The sequence below is a fragment of the Thalassophryne amazonica genome, chromosome 15 (genome assembly GCF_902500255.1).
Source record: "Thalassophryne amazonica chromosome 15, fThaAma1.1, whole genome shotgun sequence".
In the NCBI taxonomy this organism is placed as follows: domain Eukaryota; kingdom Metazoa; phylum Chordata; class Actinopteri; order Batrachoidiformes; family Batrachoididae; genus Thalassophryne; species Thalassophryne amazonica.
Genome location: NC_047117.1, coordinates 69,660,236 through 69,682,213, shown reverse-complemented (window position 1 = coordinate 69,682,213; position 21,978 = coordinate 69,660,236). Strand labels below are relative to the sequence as shown.

General features: G+C 41.1%; 1 protein-coding gene and 1 long non-coding RNA gene across 2 annotated transcripts in view; both read right to left on the bottom strand.

The window, feature by feature from the left end:
• adgrl3.1 (adhesion G protein-coupled receptor L3.1) overlaps positions 1–21,978 on the bottom strand; it is a 479,593-nt gene that overhangs the window by 105,204 nt on the left and 352,411 nt on the right. The window lies entirely within an intron of this gene.
• Positions 2,899–19,176, bottom strand: LOC117525897. Its single transcript, XR_004565164.1, has 3 exons — positions 19,042–19,176; positions 17,848–17,854; positions 2,899–2,908 (listed from the first exon to the last, which is right to left on the bottom strand). It is a non-coding gene; the product is annotated as an uncharacterized LOC117525897 (long non-coding RNA).

The following is a 21,978-nucleotide window of genomic DNA, read 5'->3' as shown; positions in this document are numbered from 1 at the left end:
TTAGAGCGCTTCGCTCTCAGACTGCGGGCTTACTTGTAGTTCCTAGGGTTTGTAAGAGTAGAATGGGAGGCAGAGCCTTCAGCTTTCAGGCTCCTCTCCTGTGGAACCAGCTCCCAATTCAGATCAGGGAGACAGATACCCTCTCTACTTTTAAGATTAGGCTTAAAACTTTCCTTTTCGCTAAGGCTTATAGTTAGGGCTGGATCGGGTGACCCTGGACCATCCCTTGGTTATGCTGCTTTAGACGTAGATTGTGGGGGGGTTCCCATGATGCACTGTTTCTTTCTCTTTTTGCTCCGTATGCATCACTCTGCATTTAATCATTAGTGATCGATCTCTGCCCCCCTTCACAGCATGTCTTTTTCCTGTTTTTTTCCCTCAGCCCCAACCAGTCTCAGCAGAAGACTGCCCCTCCCTGAGCCTGGTTCTGCTGGAGGTTTCTTCCTGTTAAAAGGGAGTTTTTCCTTCCCACTGTGGCCAAGTGCTTGCTCATAGGGGGTCGTTTTGACCGTTGGGGTTTTTCATAATTATTGTATGGCCTTGCCTTACAATATGGAGCGCCTTGGGGCAACTGTTTGTTGTGATTTGGCGCTATATAAAAAAAAAGTTGATTGAAAGTTGATTGATATTCAGAAACGTTATACAGTGTAGTAGCAATGGTGGAAGTATATGACATAGAATGTTGATTGATTCATCCTCTTCAGAGGGAATTTTTTTCATTAAACCTAGCGTGTTGACCGTGGGGATCCACGGGCTCTAGATTGGGTAGTGTTCATAAAATAGGTAGCTGACATTTTTCTATGGTAGTAATACATAGTGCAGCGCAGTCTCGTTTGAATCTTGCGGGATATTGCAGGATTTGACCACTTATGGGGACAACCACTCCTGTTGCGCAATATATATATATAGCATAACTTCACACAGAAAAATGGTGTGCTGTTTTCTTTTTGGCTGCAATCACCGCAGAAGTCACTTTGTCACTTTTTCTTTGCATTTTCACTTTGTTTGTATGTAATTTGTCCAGAATCTCAGAGAAAGTGCCATTTCTGTCCCCGGAAGTAGAGAAATTACATTACATGCGTCATATTTTTTTTTTTTTTTTTATAATTATTGTATGGCCTTGCCTTGCAATGTGGAGCGCCTTGGGGCAACTGTTTGTTGTGATTTGGCGCTATATAAGAAAAAAGTTGATTGATTGATTGATATTTTACCCCTTTAGCACTCGCCCTCAAACGAGACTGTGCTGCCCAAATAAGCAATGAGTTGGAATGCCGTGTCAGTCCAGAATGTTTTTAGAACTTTGACCTCCACAATTTTAAGAGGAACTCGACCCTTTTATTTCCTGTTAATTATGTCATTTTTAATGTTAATTTACTGTCTTAATGTATTTATGAATTGTTTAGGTTGTTGTTGTCATATATACGCCACTAATATTATTATGTACATGTCACGGACATGACGAGTGAAGCTCTTCAGCATCTCACCATGTAATTTAGGTCCTTCAGACTTTTTTTTGAGTAAATGCTTTGGTGGAGCATGAGCATGGCTAAAACCTTTCAGCTTCCTTTTTAAGCAAACCTTTTTAAGCATTTTTCTCTTTTTTGGCTACAATATGGCCAAATTATCATATGGCAATATTGTCATATCAATATGATATACGATATATACGATAGAAGAGGTGGACATAGCACTTTTTCGACACATTCCACTGTTACAGGAGTTTTTGTCATGGAAAGAGGAGTGGAGAAATTCACCACGGAGCCGCTAATGGTGCGGGACAAAAGCACCTCGGTGTTGGTCTCACAGGACATGTTGTACCATGCCCAGCTCTTGCACCATTCGGAAGATTCAGACGGCTTTCGGTGGCTTTTCAGTCGTGTGACTATCCGAGAAATTGTGGACGAGCTGGACATGCCACAACATGTCCTGTGAGGCTTCATCACGCCGTTGCTTTTTGTTGTCCGCGGCTCCGTCCCAACGCGTGAATTCCTCCGCACGTCTTTTCATGACAAAAACTCCTGTAACAGTGGAATGTGCCGAAAAAGTGCTATGTCCACCTCTTCTGCCATTTCTGTAGTAGTCAGACGACGTCCCGGATCAACACAGCCTTCACTTTGGAAATGATCTGGTCGTTTAAGCCTGTTGATCGCCGCTCGGAGCGCGGCGCGCCCTCCGCCATTGTGCGACATCTTTAAACTGGTTGTAACACTCCTTAATCTGTGTGATCCCCATAGAATCGTCCCTGAAAGCCATCTGAATCTTCCGCATGGTTTCCACCTGGCTGTCTCTCAGTTTCAAATAGAATTTGATGCAGCAAAGCTCCAAATCGTTCAGACATTTTCCTCACAATGAAAATCCAATGAGGGGAGTGGACCACTGCTCACGCAAAGCGTGCTCACAGGCGAATGACGCAACTGACAGGCGTGAAAAAACTCACGCATGCGCACGAAGGTTCAAGCTTGGCTGATGCAAGTGCACATGATTCAAATCCATATAGTTTTTGCAAAAAATAAAAGTTTTTATAGTTTTCTAACAGATCTCGTATATGCACTTACACTCACGCTTTTAATATAAAGATGATTTACTGCCCCCTGCTGGAAAGGCATGTGAGTCTAAAATGTAATTAGCAATGTTAGCTGATATTTGTAGCTTCTCCAAAGCCATTAGTCCTATCAGAGTTCTGTTTTGGCGCTGTTTATCCTTGACCCACAAATACATAAGCATGCCAAACAATAAATGTCAGCTGTGCTCTGTTTGATCCTGATCAAAGTTGCACGCACGTACAGCTGTTTGTCTTTACCACATGCAGGTGTTTCTAATTTGAGACACAAACAGGGTGGAGATCAAACATAACACGTGTTTCACTCATGGTGTCAGCAACATGAGACTGAACTCACTCATGGTAATGCTAACATAACTAAAGCGACTAAACCTACAAACTAAAAAATGACAATAAATTAGTTCCAACAACACTGCTAAACTGGCATGAACGACAATAACATTTAAAACCCTCAAACCCCAAACTCCACATCCGCACAACATCCATTGTTTGTTTAGCTAAAATTGCTAATTTCTCCAAAAATATTTGTCCTATCAACTTCCCATTTTCGCAGCGCTCATCCTTGACACAAAATGCATAAACATACCAAACAGCAAATGTCAGCTGTCCCCGGTTTTTGCCACTTGGCTATTATAATATAGAGGATGATAGAAACATAAATGAGTGAAACACAACTGTGAGCAAAATTATACTGAAGAGATTCATTAATCTGTGAAGTTGTTGTGTTCAAACATTACTGATGTGTTCAATGGCCCAGCGACGACAGGATCGGTGAGGATATCTGAAGAAAAAGACGGTTGGAAAGTGATGTGCATAACGCCATAATAACTAGCTTTGTTGTTTTGACAATTCCACCTACAGGTGTTGAGAAGAAAAGATGGATAAATAAATCTTTTTTAAGTCTCTAATAATTCACCCTCACATCAAAGGCTTCAAGGTTATTTTTTCCCACTCTGCTACACAGATAACTAGATTTTCCTGGATTGGACCCGTCAAAGCCTCTCACACAACAATGCAGCCCACTTCATTCCATCTTCAGGGCCACGCCACTGTATGCTTGCAAACAAAGACAGATGTGTAAAGACTTCAGGTGTTTTTCTCTAAGTTCACGGTTCTTGATTGTCACTTGCAGACAACATACGTAGCAGATAGCAACATTGCAGACAGTGGAATTATTTGTCTGAGAGCACCAAAAACCAAGCCTCAACTCTCAAACAGCCCCTTGATGTTCTGAGGACCAGCCAAAATGTCCTCACAATGACACACACACACTCGTTGAACTGCAGGTAAGTAAAATGTGTGAAGTATTTATCAGAATAATGTTGGATCCTCACGTTTAACTGATGTCACAGTTTCATTAATGGCATGGGGGTAGTCACTTTTACTGACTGATTCTGGACAGAATGGTCCCATACTTCCTGTTAGATGGAAGCCAAGCATGATTGGAATGGGTTGATGACCTTCTGGGCATTTCTTTTGGTTCTTTGTATGTATTGGTCCTGCATGAATCGGAGATTCAACTTGGACATTTGATAACCCTCTTAATGGATTTTTAATACTGCTCAGAGCACCCCCAGTACCAGGCTATGATATGAGCGAAGCGTCATACAGTGGCGTGAAGCTCACTCATGGTACAGGGCATCCTAAACAGGAAGTGCCAATTTTCAAATCCACAGTAAAATAGGAAATGTTCAAATGTCAACCACTTCCTAGATTGACAGACGAGATCCCATGGAATCTCACTGGAACTCAGTGGCAAGCTCACACTCAAACAGGAAGTGCCAATTTATCAGTCACAGTGAAACAGAAAATGTTCAAATGTCAAACACTTCCTGGCATGGGTGGAGCTAGAACGGAGGCCGGGGTTTCACTGGACTCCCCTGAAATCTGATTGGACACAGATGACTGACATGTCACGGCACCACACGTCTGGTTGAAAGAGCTGAATTTGGAATCAGTGAGTCGCATTGACTGCTAGCTTCCTCCTGCCCAGTAGTTTGTGCTGTGTACCACAAAAAGTTCTAATCCACTTTAGTAGAAGAAGAAAAATGTTTGCTTCAGATTTGAACTGAACACGTTGTTTGAACTATGGACTTCTAATCACACCAAACTTATATTGGTGAGTAAATGATGCTCTGTTGGCTTATTAGTGCAGCAGATAACTGAAACAATCCTTCAAATGGTGATACAAGCATCAAATTCAAACCTGAAAGCAAATCTCTACAACTTGATATAAATGTATTAAAAATATAAAATCCATCTTCCTGATGAAGTGGTGTAGACGAGGATTTTCTTAAAAAGGAGACCTGAAAGTTCAGCTACAATTTGCCAGAACGTACATTTGAGATGAAAGCCTAGATTTGATGTTTTGGTGAAAGAAACTTTTTGTATGTCTTCATAACTGATGTAAATAAAGTCCAAGACATAGTCGGTGGTTTGGAAATGTTGGTTTCCATCCCCTGACTTGTGTGAAGAAAACTGTTGCTGCATTTTGTGTCAAATCATAGTCATATCATAGTGATATGAAAATTCAGTAAGGTATATCTTCTATTATACATTCCAAATCTAAGGTGGAACTCTACTAGTGTTTACTAAGGTACACTGAAATATTAAAAAGAAAGAAAAATAGTAGAGCCACTTAGGTGCCTGCTCTTCACAACCACGGATGGTAGGTTGAAAAACTTTTTTTATCCCATGGGAACTCTCCCTACCCACTCAAGCGGCTCAAGAATGTGGGCAGCATGTATATAAGTGACATTTACATAATATATAATATTGAGATATGATAATTTGGCCATATTGTACAGCCCTACTGTCAACGAGCTGAAAACTTTGAATATTAATTAACATCTACATTAAAAAATGCTTAGTGGCAGGGGGTTAAGAGGGCTGTAATTGGGGGTCAGCTGAAAAGCAAAAAAAGAAAAATGCATAAAAAGGTGGGGGGTATGGGAGCAGAGCCCCTCCAGAAGCTGAAGGGCAAAATAAGGAAAATGGATAAAGGCGGGGGGTCTGGTGAAGCTAAAAGGTTTTTGCCATGCTAATGCTCACCTGAAGCATTTACTCAAAATAAAGTCCGATGGACCTAAATGACATGGTGAGATGCTTACAAGTTTCACTCATTCATGTCCTCGACATATGCATATTACACAGCTGGGCATCAATGGATGTTACATTGTATTCTGGGTATCCCAAGTGTGGGATTTATCAGGAAGTGCTTCTATGTGTTTGTAAAGGTACCCAGTCCTCTTACCATGCATACACACAATGGCCTGTGCTATAAAAATCAATCTGCTGCTGAGGTACTACCCACCATATGGAAAAAGGAGCAATCAAATGGGAATGATTGAACAATGAGAAGTAATGACATTACTTCCAGAGTAATAATGTATTCTGAAATTTGATTCTTCACAGTGCTGTGGGATAGGGGTTGGGCTACCAATATGGAAACCTGGGTTTGAGTCCCAGTCACACTACCTGTGTGTGCGTGGGCAAGACACTTCACCTGCATCATCTCAGTTCATCTAATTGTAAACAGGTACCAGGCTTGGCCGGGGAACTACCCTGTGATGGACTACCATCCCATCCAAGGGAAGTTGTGGACTCCACTTCACACTGCAAAAGCACCAGCACCAATGCATCTCAGGATCTACAGTAAATAGGACTGCTTCTTCTACTCAGATAAGGCAGAATGTACTCCTCCCATTTATTGTTTCCCTTTTCTTGACCAGCCATTGCTGTGGCTTCCAAAAACTATCACTTGTCTTGCTTCCACTTCATTGATCAAAACTTCTATTTCTGCACCTGACAGGTTTTTATCTTTGTCTCCTTTGATTTCTCCATGTTGTTGAACAGATACTTTGACAGCCTTAAAGGGAAGGATTGAGACCATAAATGTCATTTCAACCAGTTCATAATGTAAATGAGACTTCAGGTGTACCAGCACTGTGATTTCAAATATATCTGAAATATCAAGGCTGGAATACTTTCAGGTCATGATGTTCATATATATATGAACATTCGAAACTTTGTGTGAGCAAATCTAGTATGTTTTTTTTTCAGCAATGCTGCTGAATGAGGCCCCAGGGGTCCGTGCTACTTCTCTTAACTCTACAGACGGAAAAAGTGTTGATGTGTCATTTTCACCACAGCATCAAGTAACTATGAAGTAACTATTTCAGGTCTTTAAAGTTACTGTGTGTTGGACTTTGTGTCAGGTAGTGGTGAGGTTGCAGACTGCATGATATGATTGCCAGTCACGATATGGTTTCCCTTCACATTTTTGCTTCTTTGGGAATAGAGATTCATTTTTGATCCTCCTTTTAACAAAAACAAGAGTTCATACTCATTACTCCGCACTAGCAACCACTAAATGGACTATATTTCCTTTTGGATATCCCTGTCTGAAGCAGAACGACTTGAAGTTGAACTTCAACCAAGGATCCTCTGGTTTCAAACAAACCACTTTATCCTCAAGACCATCATGTCACCATCCAGAAGATGAGCAAATAGTGGAGTAAATATACCCTATTGGGCGACTGCATCAACATCTCAGTGTCACATTGCAACCTCCACTCCCATGTAGATACATAAAGGCATCATTCTTAGCTAATAAAAACTCATTTCATCAAGGATCAGATGGTAATGAATGCTGTATTCTATTTCTGCTGATAAATTTTTCTATTTTCAATTTATTTTCATTTATATAGCCCCAAATCACAACAGCGGTGCCTCAAGGCGCTTCACACAAGTAAGGTCTAACCTTACTACCCCCCAGAGCAACAGTGGTAAGGAAAAACTCCCTCTGAGGAAGAAACCTCAAGCAGACCAGACTTAAAGGGGCGACCCTCTGCTTGGGCCATGCTACAGGCATAAATTACAAACATAAACATCCCTAATTCTGTCACACTGTAGCGTTAAGGTACCCAAAGCTACCAACTCTCTCCACGAGCATCCTGGGGATGCAGATGGGGCAGTTGGTGTGCCTACATAGCGAGAGTGGTATCAATCAGAACATGGCGCCATTATGGGCCCAACTGCACTGAACTACTGAATTTCAACATTTTTATAAATGATTTAACCACATACAGCAACACATCCAGGTACAGGTGCTATCAAAATAAATATAAAAATAGTTAAGCTATCAAATTTACATAAATTTACAATTTATGATCTCTTATTGAATGAATTTAAAGCCTGATTTATGCAGCTGCGGTGCTGTAACTCTGTCATTCAGTGATGTGCGTGACAGTTTTAAAGTTCTCCATCTCTGGATTCTGTTTAATTATGGACTAATTTGACCCTCAACAAGCTTTTCTTTCTACAATCACCTCCAAATCAAAGGTAAGCTGTACATTTTCATCTTTTATCGACTTCGTGCTGTAAAGTTGCAGACTTTTCTGATCCATTTGTCGTCAGCGCGAGCACTGCGAAAAAATATTATAATATGATGGGAGACGAAGGATTGAAACCAGAAAAGTGTCAAATCACAGCCGGCTGTGATTTGACACATTTTATCTGATGTGAGGGAAAAATTTGTTAGAAAAAATTCATTTTATATGATTATTACCTGGAAAACAATACAAAAACTTTTGGGCTTTTTTCGTCTGGTGACTGTGAATATCCAGTTTAATATACGATGACGTTTTAGGTGACTTTATTTTCCCAAATTCTTCTTCTGTTCAGATCTGAAGGGAATCTATACATCTTGAAGCCCTTGTTGTGTCTATTTGTGCATCCAAACGCACAACAACTCGGCATTTTCAGTGTATAAATAAATAAAATAGCTGGATTTACATGCAGACAGATTAATAGCAAATGCTATTTTGAACCCAAGATGGCACCATGAGTCACGTGACCTCTTTTTTTGACTCGTCATGTCGCCACTCTCTATCTAGGCAGACTAGGGCCAGAGTGTTGTGTTCTCTCTCCTGAAATCCACATCTCTTTGGTTTTGCTGATGTTCAGTTGGAGTTTGTTGCCATGGCACCTGGAAGTCATGGCCATTTCCTTCCCCCTTTACACGGTTTGTAATTCGATTAATAACGATCTTATCGTCAGCGACCTTGACGATAGTATTGGAGCAGCAAACAACATACAAACCCCCATCACCCCCACTCACTTTCTTCATTTGACAGTTTATTCATAAAATCTTTATGCACAATGATATTTATTTAGTTTAGCTTGTGGAATTTTTGTAAATGTCATCATACAGCATCCTTAAAATTACAGTATGGACTTGCTGCAGATTTTGCAGCAAGTGCTCAAACCAATCTTCCATGTCTTTCACTCCTCTAAGCGTGGTATTATTCTGCTCTACTTACATCTAAATCTGTGTCCATTCACCCGCATAGCAGCATATGTGTAAGTGTACAGAGCATCAAAGAAAGTATTCACAGCACTTCACTTTTTCACTTTTTATTATGTTACAGCCTTATTCCAAAATAGATGAAATTCATTGTTTTTCCTCAAACCTCTACACACAATACCCCATAATGACAATCTGATTTTTTTTTTTTTTAGATTTTTGCAAACGTGTAAAAAAAAAAAGAAAAAAGAAAAAAGAAAAAAAGAAATCACATGTACATAAGAATTTACAGCCTTTGCCATGAAGTTCACAATTGAGCTCAGGTGCATCCCGTTTCCACGGAGCATCCTTGAGATGTTTAAGTATATGATTCCTTCTTTGTTCTCCAATGCCATATACCAACACAGGGCAGAGTAGCTACCTAAACTCTGAGTGACATAGATTATCTCGTCAATAGTTTTATATCCTCATTGAGGACAACTTTGGATGCTGTAGCTCCTCTGAAAAAGAGAGCCTTAAATCAGAAGTGCCTGACTCCGTGGTATAACTCACAAACTCCCAGCTTAAAGCAGATAACCCGTAAGTTGGAGAGGAAATGGCGTCTCACTAATTTAGAAGATCTTCACTTAGCCTGGAAAAAGAGTCTGTTGCTCTATAAAAAAAAAAAGCCCTCCATAAAGCTAGGACATCTTACTACTCATCACTAATTGAAGAAAATACGACAACCCCAGGTTTCTTTTCAGCACTGTAGCCAGGCTGACAAAGAGTCAGAACTCTATTGAGCCGAGTATTCCTTTAACTTTAACTAGTAATGACTTCATGACTTTCTTTGCTAATAAAATTTTAACTATTAGAGAAAAAAATTACTCATAACCATCCCAGAGACATATCGTTCTCTTTGGCTGCTTTCAGTGATGCCGGTATTTGGTTAGACTCTCTCTCCGATTGTTCTGAGTTATTTTCATTAGTTACTTCCTCCAAACCATCAACATGTCTATTAGACCCCATTCCTACCAGGCTGCTCAAGGAAGCCCTACCATTAATTAATGCTTCGATCTTAAATATGATCAATCTCTTTATTAGTTGGCTATGTACCACAGGCTTTTAAGGTGGCAGTAATTAAACCATTACTTAAAAAGCCATCACTTGACCCAGCTATCTTCGCTAATTATAGGCCAATCTCCAACCTTCCTTTTCTCTCAAAAATTCTTGAAAGGGTAGTTGTAAAACAGCTAACTGATCATCTGCAGAGGAATGGTCTATTTGAAGAGTTTCAGTCAGGGTTTAGAATTCATCACAGAAACAGCATTAGTGAAGGTTACAAATGATCTTCTTATGGCCTCAGACAGTGGACTCATCTCTGTGCTTGTTCTGTTAGACCTCAGTGCTGCTTTTGATACTGTTGACCATAAAATTTTATTAGCGATTAGAGCATGCCATAGGTATTAAAGGCACTGCGCTGCGGTGGTTTGAATCATATTTATCTAATAGATTACAATTTGTTCATGTAAATGGGGAATCTTCTTCACAGACTAAAGTTAATTATGGAGTTCCACAAGGTTCTGTGCTAGGACCAATTTTATTCACTTTATACATGTTTCCCTTAGGCAGTATTATTAGACGGCATTGCTTAAATTTTCATTGTTACGCAGATGATACCCAGCTTTATCTATCCATGAAGCCAGAGGACACACACCAATTAGCTAAACTGCAGGATTGTCTTACAGACATAAAGACATGGATGACCTCTAATTTCTTGCTTTTAAACTCAGATAAAACTGAAGTTATTGTATTTGGCCCCACGACCTCTAGTAATACTGTGAGAAATCTTGGAGTCATTTTTGATCAGGGTATGTCATTCAATGCGCATATTAAACAAATATGTAGGACTGCTTTTTTGCATTTGCGCAATATCTCTAAAATTAGAAAGGTCTTGTCTCAGAGTGATGCTGAAAAACTAATTCATGCATTTATTTCCTCTAGGCTGGACTATTGTAATTCATTATTATCAGGTTGTCCTAAAAGTTCCCTGAAAAGCCTTCAGTTAATTCAAAATACTGCAGCTAGAGTACTAACAGGGACTAGGAGAGCATATCTCACCCATATTAGCCTCTTCATTGGCTTCCTGTTAATTCTAGAATAGAATTTAAAATTCTTCTTACTTATAAGGTTTTGAATAATCAGGTCCCATCTTATCTTAGGGACCTCATCGTACCATATCACCCCAATAGAGCGCTTCGCTCTGACTGCAGGCTTACTTGTAGTTCCTAGGGTTTGTAAGAGTAGAATGGGAGGCAGAGCCTTCAGCTTTCAGGCTCCTCTCCTGTGGAACCAGCTCCCAATTCAGATCAGGGAGACAGACACCCTCTCTACTTTTAAGATTAGGCTTAAAACTTTCCTTTTTGCTAAAGCTTATAGTTAGGGCTGGATCAGGTGACCCTGAACCATCCCTTAGTTATGCTGCTATAGACTTAGACTGCTGGGGGGTTCCCATGATGCACTGAGTGTTTCTTTCTCTTTTTGCTCTGTATGCACCACTCTGCATTTAATCATTAGTGATTGATCTCTGCTCCCCTCCACAGCATGTCTTTTTCCTGGTTCTCTCCCTCAGCCCCAACCAGTCCCAGCAGAAGACTGCCCCTCCCTGAGCCTGGTTCTGCTGGATATTTCTTCCTGTTAAAAGGGAGTTTTTCCTTCCCACTGTTGCCAAGTGCTTGCTCACAAGAGGTTGTTTTGACCGTTGGGGTTTTTCTGTAATTATTGTATGGCTTTGCCTTACAATATAAAGCGCCTTGGGGCAACTGTTTATTGTGATTTGGCACTATATTAATAAGATTGATTTGATTTGATTTCTACAGCTTAATTGGAGTATACCTGAGGTAAATTCAGTTGATTGGACAAGATTTGGAAAGGCACACACCTGTCTACATATAAGGTCCCACAGTTGACAGTGTATGTCAGAGCACCTAGCAAGCATGAAGTCAAAGGAATTGTCTATAGACCTCAGACAGGATTTTCTCAAGGTACAAATCTGGGGAAGGATACAAACATTTCTGCTGCTTTGAAGGTCCCAATGAGCACAGTCCATAACAGAAAGAAGTTCAGAGCCACCAGAACTCTTTCTAGAGCTGGCCGCCCATCCAAACTGAGCAATTGGGGAGAAGGACCTTAGTCAGGAAGTTGATTGCACCCAATGGTCACTCTGTCAGATCTCCAGTATTCCTTTCTTCAGCAATCCACCAATCAGGCCTGTATGGTAGAGTGGCCAGACAGAAGCCACTACTTAGTAAAAGGCACATGGCAGCCCGCCTGGAGTTTGATAAAAGGCACCTGAAGGACTCTCAAACCATGACAAACAGGTGTCATGTTTGGAGGAAACCGGGCACCATCCCTACAGTGAAGCATGGTGGTGGCAGCATCATGCTGTGGGGATGTTTATCAATGGCAGGAACTGGGAGACTAGTCAGGATTGAGGGAAGGACAAATGCAGCAATGTGCAGAAACATCCTGGATGAAAACCTGCTCCAGAGTGCTCTTGACCTCAGACTGGGGCGACAGTTCATCTTCCAGAAGAACAATGACCCTGAGCACACAGCCAAGATATCAACTGAGTGACTTCAGGACAACTCTGTGAATGTCCTTGAGTGGCCCAGCCAGAGCCTAGACATGAATCTGACTGAACGTCTCTGGAGAGATCTGAAAATGACTGTGCACCGACGCGTCCCATCCAACCTGATGGCGCTTGAGAAGTGCTGCAAAGAGGAATGGGCAAAACTGCCCAAAGATAGGTGCAACAAGCTTGTGGCATCATCTTCAAGAAGACTTGAGGCTGTAATTGCTGCCAAAGATGCATCAACAAGGTACTGAGCAAAGGGTGTAAATACTTATGTACATGTGATTTCTTAGTTTTTTATTTTTCATAAATTTACAAAAATTTGTCATTATGAGGTGTTATGAGTAAAATTTTGAGGGGAAAAAGAAGAGCTTAGTCCATTATGGATTAAGACTGTAACATTTCAAAATGTAGAAAGTGAAGTGCTGTGAATATTTTCCGCATGCACTGCAGTGTATTGTGTTGAGCTTTACTGCTCTTTAATATTAAGTAGAATGCATTGTTTCCCAGTCATATAATAAAACATAAATGAGGGGAAGCTGGTTGGATAATGCCTGCTGCTTCTTGCTAAGATGTTACATCATAGATCTTTGACAGCCTGAAAAGGTTTGCATATAGATATAGCAGCTATAATGAACAGAGGAGAGGGAAGATAAGTCTTCAAAGAAACATTTCTGCTTAAAGAAATGAGTAGATTCAAGAAATTGTATCATCTTTTCCTCCTGTTTTACTTTGAAATGAAGCCAATACATTTTTTTTCTGGTAGCCACACTCGAAGAGGTCATATTGCATCAGTGTTGTACAAAAAAATGTATGTTTTGGAGACAAGCATATCTTGTACAGATGAATATGTTTTTACACCTCATAGAAATGCCCTGTTTCTGCAACTGTTGCATGTAAACATGCACTAGCTCCACCATACAAAACATACAATACACATCTCACAACACGATACACATCACGTTACACCTATCACGATATGATACATATTGTTGGATGGAATGTTCCATGACCCTTGTCCTCAGATCACTTAATGACACAGACTGGATTTGACCTGAATGTTTTGCGTACATACCCAAAAAATGCCATCATTTGTGTACAGTCTAAACTGATAAACTAAGGCCTTCATATCTCTGTCGGGGCAACAGGCACCATGAAATATTATGTTCTTTGCTTATCATGCTGGCACAAACACATGCAGCACAGAGTTTTGATACAACAGATTCATTCCGCCATTTCCAGACAATGAAAATCCGACAAGGGGGCGGGACCACTCCTTCCCAAGGCGTGCTCACAGGCGAATGATGTCACCGACATGCGTGGAAAAACTCACGCATGCACACGAGGGTTCAAGCATGTTTGACGTAAAAACATATGAATGAAATCCATATAGTTTTTGAAAAAAATAAAAAGGACCGTTACTTTATTGACAGACCTCGTAACACAAGTACGCTCACCCACCTACGAGGTCAAACTCAACACTTTCCAACCAATCACATAGCTCTACCAATCCATGCACAAGGCAAGGCCCACTGACCTGGGGGTAGGCCGAGAGCATGCTTAAAGGCAGGTTAACCTAATGTCGGGGCTCTTTTTTATAACGTTGTATGGGACGCTTGCTTCAAGACCCCAGCACTGTCTTAGTGACTCTCTGTTCATCCAGTGAAACACACTCACACCTGCACGTACACCTATAGACAATTTTAAAGTTTCCAATCTACCTAACCTGCATGTCTTTGGATGTGGGAGGAAGCTGGAGCACCCGGAGAGAACCCACGCAAACAGGGGGAGAACACACAAACTCCACACAGAAAGGCCACAGGAGGGAATCGAACCCATGACCTTCTTGCTGCGAGGCAACAGTGCTAAACACTAATCCACCGTGCTGCATGTTTTCTTTTTGTATTTTATAAATCATTTATGATTTATGCGCAAGAGGTTATTTCTTCTGTTGACTTTCATGGTATCACAAAAACATATGACTCAATGCAGGCTTCATGAAATGATTATCACAATTCACAATGCATCATCTCACCCCTATTTAAGAGACAAACAAACTGCCATGCCCCCTTTCTGAAAGCAGGGGAAGCAGGAGCAATACCTCAGCGGGTGTATCTAACCTGAATATTAAAACAAACAAACAGCAACACAAACAAACAATAACAAAAAGCATGCCATATCCAACCTAAAATTAAATTTTAGATGCACAAACACACATACAAAAAACAACAAAAAACAAACATACAAAACCAAAAAAAAAAAAAAATCTTTGGATTTGGGGAATCGTACTATAATTTCAGCCACGTGTCTGCTTGTTCTCCTACTCCCCACAGGTCCTTGTCCCATTTCCAACAAACCTGATATGTGGATGAAGGTCAACCCTGGGATTGCCCTTAAAGCAGGGATCTCCCTTTCCCTTGCCAGCAAGTCGAATTTGCCTGTGGATAATCCAAGTTGTTGAATATTTTTAAAAAATCCTTACAAATTCTGGCAGTGCTACTGGCAAAAACTATGATTTCTGTCCTTTTTTAATGAACAGTAAAAGCCCTTTTGTGGTTTGTGGTGCGCCCTGTGACCTCCATGTGCACAGCCCTGAGAGACCAGCACGATTATTTATTAGTTTGCTTAAATATCGTCTGTTGGAACAATTAAATATTGCAGATTTTTTTGTATTATTTTAATTGTCAGCACACAAATGCTCAGTTATGTGGATGAATTCATGCAAAATGGAGCACACGGTGTCTGTGTCCACAATTAGTGTGCCTCGTGTCACATGCTTTCACCTGCTATGCACCGCGTGACTCTGTGCAAATAAAATATTCAGATTAATTCCTCACAAATCTCAGACTTTCTTAAAATACTGAGCAGAAAGGCACATCACACCTGTGAATAAAGTATACAAATGATTAGATCCAATCAGCAACCAGAACCAGGGGCGATTTAAAGCACATGTTTGCATGGGTCAAAGACCAACAGCTAAGGGTGCGTGGTATATGGGGTAGACCGTATAAATGTTATAAATATGGCCTACGATAGATTTTAATTCTATTGCGGTAATGCATGTTAACGGACTGAAGGTGGCAACAATGCAACAATGAGGATACCGGCTGCCATTAAAAACAAGAAGAAGAATCATCACTATGAAGCAACTGTGTTGAAATGTTATGTATGTTTAATAATAAAGGTTCTATGGGCATCTTGAAATTTTTGACTATATTTTGTTTTAAAACATTAATATAGTTGTTATGTGACTGTGCCATCATAAAATACTCTGTAATAGAGATATAAACTGAGAAATACTTGTGCAACTAGGGACTTTTATGAAAATAGTTGTACAAAATGATGGGCATTTTGGCGCTTCAAAGGTTTGTATTTAAACACAAGATCATTTCAGTGGTGTTAGGTTTGAGTCTGTTCCTTTTCTTTGTTACTACCTGTCCAGTTTTGGAGAGGACCATCTCGTGCGGCACAAACATTTCTGTCATATGAAGATTGTCGTGATGAGCTATATTTGTGCTAGATAACATAGGATGGTATCGTTATCGCAAGAGGCTACAAAATATATCGCAAAATGTATTTTAGGCCATATCGCCCATCCCTACTAGCAGCCCAAAGTCAGATCAGGGCCCCATGTTAATGTCCACCAAAATGTTTTGGAGAACACACATAACATGAACATGGAGAACACACAATATAACACAAAATCCTAAAATACTATCACTTGAAACTACCACCTAGTATCATGCAGACAGTATTAAGGAGCAACAGTTCAGACAGTCAGAGTGAGACACAGATGAACTGACAGACTACAGAGCACTATGGTGTGAACTGCTGAGTCTAAGAACAGAATAGATTTAGCGGTTTATATTAAAGTTGACAAGCTGTATTGAATGTTTTAATTTGCACTTGTGCATATTTGCATTTTTCTAAATATGAAATTGCAACCACATTCAGGTGCAAAAGAATGATAAAAAAAAAATTGATTTTGCACAATATGACCCCTTTAAAAACTACTGCAGGTAACATAATAATGCTTTTAAAGAGTAATTTGATTGATTTGGTTTAGAGTGAAGCAAAAACTGTGGAGCAGACCTGATTTGAGCTTTCTTTGGAGAGATGGCAAATGATATGCAGCTCTGGCACAGTGCCAGCTGCTTATATGTAACGGCAAAATTATTCAATTATCTGGTTTCTATTTAAGCCCGTGGTAGGCGGGATGTTTAGACATGCCACGACCAGGAGAAAAGCAGCCAAACAAGATCCCCAACCAGCTGGAGAACTTGGCTGGGAAGGCAGGCTGATCAGACTGACTGAGGAAGATGAAGAGCTGGAATAATTTGAATTTGTTTCTTACTTTAATAAGCTGCTACTGAATATTAGTCACAGTGTGCACAGAAAGTCTTCCTGAGCTTTGCTGGTTGTTTACAAGGGCAGATTTTCTGTTTTAGATGAAGGCCTATGGCTCAAACCAGGACAGACTCAATGTGCCATAATAATAGATATCAACTGCCATCACACACACTGTGATTATTTCTGCTCATATTTTAATGAGAAATTGCGCATCTATGATTTAACCATTTCCTTTTCTGACTGATCATGGAATATATATATATATATATATATATATATATATATATATATATATATATATATATATATATATATATATATATATATATATATATATATAAAAACCCCTGCACAGTAAGATACACACATTCAGAGATCAATATTAAAAATTTATGTATAATGTACAACCTTTGTCAAAATTCCTACCAACCCTGAATTTCAACTACATAAGACAGAATGGCTTCTGAAATAAATTCAAATTAATCAAATTTGTAAAGACTGAATTTTTTGAAAAAATGTCCAAGGTTATTGAACAAAAGAAAAATAATAAATATGCATAACAGAGAAACAGGACATGCACAAAATGTACCTGAACCCAGTAACTGGTGGCCTTCAGTAATAGTTTACAGAATATATGTCAAAACCAACAGCCCTCAAATGTTTATTGCTGCCATGTGGAATCTTAATGACTTTGTTTGTCTATATATGGCCCTACGATAGACGTGGTGTTCCCAGCCTTTCCTCCTATGTGTGCTGGGATAGACTCCAGCCCACCCCCCATCCCTGCCCGTGACCCTTGATATTCTTCTTGAATATCAAGGGTCACGGGCAGAAAATAGTGCGTATAGAAAATGAATGAATGAATGAATGTAGAAGCTTTGCTGCACCCATCTGCTGGTAGTTTCTGTCATTGTTCCGCTGCTGTGCAATCCAGGTATTTTACGTTTGCAGGAGCCCTTTGTGCAGTGTTCAGTTTGAACTCTTTCCAAAGGTTTTTAATGGGATTAAGGTCAGGACTGCTGAGCTGCATAAAACACTTCATGCTTTCATCTTCAACCAGTCTTTTGTGGTGTTGGACGTGTGATTCTGGTTATTGTCCTGGTGAAACATGGAAGACCTTCACCTCAAACCTAGTGTTCTGACATTGAGCAGTACATTTTAGTCTAAAATGTCCCAGTAATCTTTGATACAATCAATGCTTCCAGCACAAGAGGCAACAAAGCAGCCCCACATTATAGAACCTGCATCATGTGTTACTGTAGCATGTGTGTTCTTTTACTTTGTGACTGCATTTCATCACTTATAAACAAACTGATTATCAATCTTCCTGTCACAGGGTGACATATAAGAGTGGAGGAAGGCACCCACAGGTGGACTACATTCTGTGTAAGAGATGCAAGCTAAAATAAATTGGAGACTGTAAGGTGGTAGCAGAAGAGAGTGTAGCTAGACAGCATAGGATGGTGGTTTGTAGGATGACTTTAGAGGTACAGAAGAAGAGAGTGAGAGCTGACAAAAGGATCAGATGGTTGAAGCTGAAGGAGGAAATTCAGTGAGCAGGTGAGAGAGGCACTGGAGGGAGTGGACACAGTTTTGGACAACTGGTACTGCAGATGTGGTGAGGGAGACAGCTAGGAAGGTACTGGGTGTGATATCTGGACAGGGGAAGGAAGACGTGATTTGCTGGTGGAATGAAGATGTGCAGGAAAACATAAGGAGAAAGAGGTTGGTTGAAAAAGTTTTGGGATAGTCGGAGAGATGAAGAAAATAGACAGGAGTAGAAGGAGATGCAGCTTAAGAGCCCGGTCTCACTGGGGAGAGGATTAATTGCGCATGAATTGAGTATACAAAGTACGGGCGTTCCTTGTCATCTGCAACAAAACTATGAATTACGGATATATTAATGTATAGCAAATATATGATGAACAATCACGGATGTATAACACATGTCATGAGGAAACGTATCTGATGCATTGCGATTATTAAGGCAGCATTACGGGTGTATTGTGAATGCATCGTGTACGTGTTGCGCGTGCGCGGCATCTGCATTGCTGTCATAAAAGAAGCGTACTCTGACCTTTCGGCATCACTATTCACACCAACACCACAGCCTTTGGCGCAATAGCTGGACTCGGACAAGTTGATCACAGAGTTGATGTTCATGTTGTCACGCAAGGGTTAACTGTTCATGAGTTTAGGGAGGGAGGGGACAAGCGAGGAGTGTGTGTTCAGAAGGTGGAGGGAATATTTTGAGGAGCTGATGAACAAAGAAAATGAGAGAGACAGAAGGCTGGATGATGTGGTGAGAGCAAATCAGGAAGTACAAGAGATTAGTAAGAACGAAGTGAGGGCAGCTACGAAGAGGAAGAGTGGAAAGGCAGTTGGTCCAGATGACATTCCAGTTGAGGCATGGAAATGTCTAGGACAGATGGCAGTGGAGTTTCTGACCAGATTGTTTAATAAAATCTTGGAAAGCGAGAGAATGCCCGAGGAGTGGAGACAGTGTGCTGGTTCCTATTTTTAAGAACAAGGGTGATGCGCAGAGCTGCAGTAACTACAGTGGCATAAAGTTGATCAGCCACAGTATGAAGTTATGGGAAAGAGTAGCAGAAGCTTGGCTTAGGGCCCTGTCCCACTGGCATTTAGGAGGATTTGCGCATGAAATGAGGAGACAAAAGCTGAGCTGGGCGGAAATGACAAATGTCCCGGGGTGGATCAGCGAATACATGAGGAAGAAAAGCGGATATAACAGGGAACAGAAGCGAAGGCGACCGCGGAGGCGCCCCCATGAGGGACACAGCGGCCGTGATGCACTCGCTTCTTCCGTGCCCACTCTGTCTGCATGCGTGACATACCATTTGTGACCGTGATGTTGCCGTGCTGGGCACGCGTCATATCTGTTTTGCACGCTGTCCTGGTCCGCCGCCAAGCCGCACCAACCCGTCGGTTACGGATATGAGCGGATGACAGCGGATATGCGGCGTGTTGGTTGTGTATGTCCTGTGTATGTCTTCAGTATGTGTTCAGGCAGTGATGCGGATCTCATCCGCAGCAGGATGTTTGAGCGGCTCAAAAATCCTGGCTGTGGACATGCGTGCCTCTGCAGATGATCACGGACATGTTCGGATGGCAGCCAACTCATACAGGAATGTTACACGGTTATTGCGGTTGTTTGGCGTTTGTGGGTCACTTTTGTGCGCATTCCATCCGCAAATCCTCCTAAATGCCCGTGGGAAAGGGCCCTTAGAAAACAGGTGAAGATCTGTGAACAGCAATATGGCTTCATGCTGAGAAAGAGCACTACAGATACAATGTTTGTTCTAAGAATACTGTTGGAGAAGTACAGAGAAGGCCAGAAGGAGTTACATTGTGTGTTTGTGGATTTAGAGAAAGTTTATCACAGGGTGCCAAGAGAAAAGTTGTGGTATTGTATGAGGAAGTCTGGAGTGGCAGAGTAGTATGTTAGAGAAGTGCAGGACATTTACAAGAATAGTATGACAGCGGTGAGATGCAGAGTAGGAATGACAGACACATTCAAGGTGGAGGTGGGATTACACCAAGGATCAGCTCTGAGTCCTGTCTTGTTCGCAGTGGTGATGGACAGGTTGACAGATGACATCAGACAGGAGTCTCTATGGACTATGTTTGCAGATGATACTGTGATCTGTAGTGAGAACAGAGAGCAGGGTGAGTCTATCCTGGAGAGGTGGAGATATGGTCTGGAGAGACAGCCCAGTCTCACATTTTTTTTTTTTTTTTTTTTTTTTTTTTGTGCTCCCGTGACGAAATGAGTCAAATTTTCATGACGGGTTTTCTTTTACTCACTATTCCTAACCCTACTCCTACCCCCGACCCTAATCTTAACCATAACCTAATCTTACTCTTTCGCCCCACCCTAACCATAACCACCCCAACCCCCCGCTTCACTTTTAATTTCGTGCAGCCATCACGGAATGAATTAGAATGAATTTGTGCTGCCGTGACAAACATGAGGCACTTTTCGTCACAATATCATGAACCATTAGATTAATGTATATTTCGTGCTGCTGAATCCTGACTTGCCATGAGACCAGGTTGGGAGAGAAGGTGAAAGAAAGTCAGTAGGAGCAAGACTGAGTACATGTGTGTGAATGAGAAAGAGCCCAGTGGAATAGTGTGGTTACAAAGAGTAGAAGTGGCGAAAGTAGACGAGTTTAAATACTTGGAGTCAACTGTCCAAAGTAATGGATAGTGCAGTAGAGAGGTGAAGAAAACAGTGCAGGCAGGGTGGAGTGGGTGGAGAAAGGTGAAGGAGTGATTTGTGATCGAAGAATATCTGTAAGAGTGAAGGAGAAAGTTTACAAGACCGTAATGAGCAATAACAAAAAGACAGGAGGCAGAGTTGGAGGTGGCAGAGGTGAAGATGTGATTCTCTTTGGGAGTGATGAGAATGGACAGGATTAGGAATGAACATATCAGAGGGACAGCACAGGTGGGACGGTTTGGAGACAGTCAGAGAGGTGAGATTGAGATGAATTGGACATGTGGAGAGGAGGGACCCAGGGTATATAGGGAGAAGGATGCTGAGGATGGAGCCACCAGGCAGGAGGAGAAGGAGGACAAAGAGGAGGTTTATGGATGTGCTGAGGGAGGACATGCAGATGGGTTGGTGTGACAGATGAAGTTACAGAGGACAGGATGAGATGGAAACCATTGACCTGCTGTGGAAACCACTAACGGGAGCAGCCAAAAGAAGATGAAAATTATCGATCTTCCTTCCCAAAGAGCTCCATTATGGACTCACGTGTCTGTGGATCTCTACCCTAGAAAGACATGTCAAGTGTATGAGTATGGACTTGTTTCCCTTTTCAACTGTGGCTTATTGTTGGACATTTGTACCTTTATTTCAATAGTTTTGTTTTCCTGGACCTTCATGCATGAAGCCATACTTGGTTTCATGTGTGGTGTGCGGTATGGACAAAAACCACCACCCAGATCGCTCAGGTCAACTTGGAGTTCTTTAGACCTTCTGTGTGGTTATTTTCCCACAATTCAAAGCAACATTCACAGACGTCTTCTTAGCACCACATCCTGGAAAGATCTGACTGGTTTTATGACTCTGAAACTTACTGATAAAACTATAGACATTTGAAACAGGGATTTCAAGAT